The following is a 3710-nucleotide window of genomic DNA, read 5'->3' as shown; positions in this document are numbered from 1 at the left end:
TATATATATATATATATATATATATATATATATATATATATATATATATATATATATATATAATCTGCAGTTATAATCAAGAACAGTATTTTATTCTTTTTTTATATTTCAATTACATTTACATGTTTACGCCGTACTAACCTGACTTGAAAGGAAACACACTGAATGAACGATTCAAGGAAGATGCGAGTCTTACGTTACGAATCAGTGAACAATAGAGAGAGAGAGAGAGAGAGAGACATATGTAGTCGACTCAGCTGAGCTCTTAGGGAAGCAGGGATTAGGAGAAAGCTTCTTAATCTATTTTACAGGGGCACCAAACGTGATTTTGGTTGGTTAGACTCGTATTGGTACGAGCTTCAGGCTCGGCTGATATTGATTTGGTATTTTTGTGCGGGTTGTGACAGAGGAATATTCCAGCATCTCTGCTGTGAGGATGGCAGGACGGAGCGGTGGCCTTTCGGATCGCAGTTCAAATGCCGCTTTGTTCGCTGTCCAGACGTGGATTGATATTTCATTCATGTGCATCTGAATTCAGTCCGTATAAAGACCACGAGCGCAGCTCTTCAGCACCGCACGCAGCACCGCACCGCACCGAGTCCACGGACTGGAGGTAATTTTTAATAAGATCTTCTATCTGTATTATTCCTATAGACACTCATGCATCCTGTCACTTTTAAAACACTTTTGTCTAACTGAATGCACTGCACGTGCACTGCTGTTTCTCCTCATGCTTTCACAACAGTGCGTCTTTCTACCTGCAACACACTGAAGTAATGCACTTGTGCGCCTGTTGTTTTGATGCATCACTTTTAATATGTCTCTCATATTGAACATTGTACTATGTGCAGTACTGTACAATCAGCATAATTAAGGCCATTCAGTTCAGTGAATATCCATCCACACGGAGGAGACAAGCATAGCATTTGTTTGATATGTAATATGATATGATTTCTTCAGATCTAACTCTTGTTTATTTGATGTCATATGTAAGAATAATTTTGTACTATTTTGAAAAAGATACAAGAAAACAAAGAGCAACATATTCCACAAACTAAGCATTAAAGTCTTTCTTATTGTATGTTTTGATGTTCATACCACTGTTAAGGGCTGCTAGATTTACAACAGTTAATGCAAATGAATGCAAACTTAAAACTCACTAGCATAGAGACAACAACAGTTTGAGTGCATGCAATGCAATATGTCTGCTGTTTTGCAACAGACGCAACTGTCAGACTCTGAATATGGCAAGCATACAGGAAATCCATATGTCAGAAATTTGGCATGGAACTGGCAAATTAAATTATTACAAACTGTCTCATTTAGAGATAGACTGATTTATCTACCTGGCCAGTTATAAAGGGAATTTTGAGCTATTTTGAGCCTTTCAAAAAGTTGAAAATGGTCAAACCACAGACAGATATATATACAGTTGTGCTCAAAATTATTCATACCCTTGGTAAATATGAACAAAGAAGGCTGTGAAAATAAATCCGCATTGTTTATCCACTTGATCTTTCATTCAAAAATAAAAAATAAATCTAACCTTTAATTACAGTAATAAAAAAAAAAGTGAAAGTGGGGGAAAATTACATTATGAAATAAGTATTTTTCTCTAATACAGTAAGAGGACGTGTGTCTATATGGTCCTAATGCACAGTGAGGAGGAGAATTTGAGTGGCCAAAGACTCCAAGGATCACAGCTGGAGAACTGCAGGAAATAGTTGAGTCTTGGGGTCAGAAAGCCAAAAAAAAAAAAAACAATGTTGTTTGGGAGGGTTTCAAGAAAAACCTAGAAAAGAAAACGCTCGCATCCAAAAACAAACTCGAGCATATTTATTTGCTAGACACGACTGGAACTTTAAACGGGACTGAGTTCAATGGTCAGATGATAAAAAGTACCCCATGTGTACAATGAAATATACGGCTGGATCTTTAATGTTGTGGGCCTATTTTTCCGCTGGAGATCCTGGATATCTTGTTCAGATAGATGGCATAATGGATTCTATAAATTACCAATGGATAAAAAATTTAAAACTGACTGTCAATGCTAGAAATCTTATAATGGGCCATGGTTGGATCTTCCATCAGGACAATGATCCACAAACAAACATCAAAATCAAAACAAAAATGGGTCACTAAGAACAAAACCAAGCTTCTGCTATGGCCAACCCAGTTCCTTGAGCAGAAGCCTATAGAAAATGAGTGTTTTGAACTGAAGAGGAGAAGCACCATCATGGAGCTGGAAATCTGAAGGGTCTGGAGAGATTCTGGATGAAGGAATGGTCTCTGATGTCTTGTCAGATGTTCTCTAAACTCTTCAGGCATTAGAGGTGAAGACTCAGAGCTGTTCTCTTGGCAAAAGGAGGTTGCAAAAAGTATTGGATAAGAGGGAATGATTAATTGTGGCCAATGTGTATTAGAGAAAAACATTTATTTCATAATGAGATTTCTCTCCCATTTTAAATTGTTATTCTCCAACGAAAAGTTAGATTTTAGTAAATTTTTTAAATAAAATATCTAAAGGATTGATGATACAGATTAATTTTCACAACCTTCTTTGATCATATTTACCAAGGGTAAATAATAATTTTGAGCACAACTGTATACACACATATATATATATATATATATATATAATAAAATTACATTTAATTATATAAATAAAAAATTGGTGTACAAACTATTTTCATTCAGAAACTGCTAGTAAATTTAACAAGTACAAATAAAACTGCAAGTAACACACTGAATTAAATGTGAAAAAAGTAGAGAAACAGTATTTTCTTGTTTTTGTTTTATTTACTACTTCAATATATATATATAGCTGGAAGTTAAGCTACAGGTGATTCAGTGATGACGCTGGGCTCTTTTCAGGCTTATCTGACTGTACTGGCTGAAAGCTGAAAGTCCAGTATAGAAGCACAAGAGCACAGTGTCACACGCGCATGAGCGTGCAGTGAATAACGGAGCAACGATCGATACAATCAGCCAGCGAGGCACTGCACACGTGTGGATCCTTGTAATGCTACAACACCCAACATGTGTAAAGAACAATGAGCTTTGTGTGGGACTCAGAAATTTAGTGTGTATTTGATCAGCCCTGGAAATTAGATATATTTTGCTTAAAGGTATTGATATATTTAGCAATAAATGAAGCCAATCTTAGGACTATTACAGTATTATTACATTATTTTCTTGGCAATTAATTAAAGGGGTCATATGATGCTATTTTAAAGATTATTATTTTGTGTATTTGGTGTAACAGAATATGTTGACATGCTTTAATGTTCAAAAAACACATTATTTTTCAAATACTGTACATTATTGTAGGTCCTCTATGTCCCGCCCTCTCTAAAACACGTCGTTTTCAACAAAGCCCCCTCCTTTGACAAGCACAGTCTGCTCTGATTGGCCAGCTGACCCAGTGCATTGTGATTGGCCGAACACCGCAAGCACGCGTCGGAAATGTAACTCCCCTTACCATAATCACGAGCTTCAGCTTTCAAAGTAAATATCAAGACAGTTAATAATGTCATTAGTTTTATCATCAGTTCAAGCCTGAAAGAGCAACAGAGTCACGTGACAGACACAATGATGATGCAGTACACAAGCCGCGGTTAAGACAGCTGACGTGCTATGATTTCTGACAGACAGTTCACTCTCCTGTGATGTGACCCTGTTCCCCTCACACACACACACACACAACGCGT

At 36.6% G+C, this 3710-nt stretch overlaps 1 protein-coding gene across 2 annotated transcripts in view; it reads left to right on the top strand.

Moving 5' to 3' along the window:
* Positions 1 to 235: 235 nt before the first annotated feature.
* Positions 236 to 3710, top strand: part of LOC107599237 (leucine-rich repeat-containing protein 24-like) — a 22392-nt gene continuing 18917 nt past the window's right edge. For both annotated transcript variants that reach the window (XM_016290771.1, XM_016290772.1), the window contains exon 1: positions 236 to 613. The gene's annotated coding sequence lies outside the window, so the exon portion shown is untranslated. The remainder of the gene's footprint in view (positions 614 to 3710) is intronic.

This window comes from Sinocyclocheilus grahami, unplaced genomic scaffold (genome assembly GCF_001515645.1).
Source record: "Sinocyclocheilus grahami isolate Dianchi unplaced genomic scaffold, SAMN03320097.WGS_v1.1 scaffold263.1, whole genome shotgun sequence".
Taxonomy (NCBI): domain Eukaryota; kingdom Metazoa; phylum Chordata; class Actinopteri; order Cypriniformes; family Cyprinidae; genus Sinocyclocheilus; species Sinocyclocheilus grahami.
Note: the sequence above shows the minus strand (reverse complement) of the source record. Positions and strands in the feature narration are given on the sequence as shown.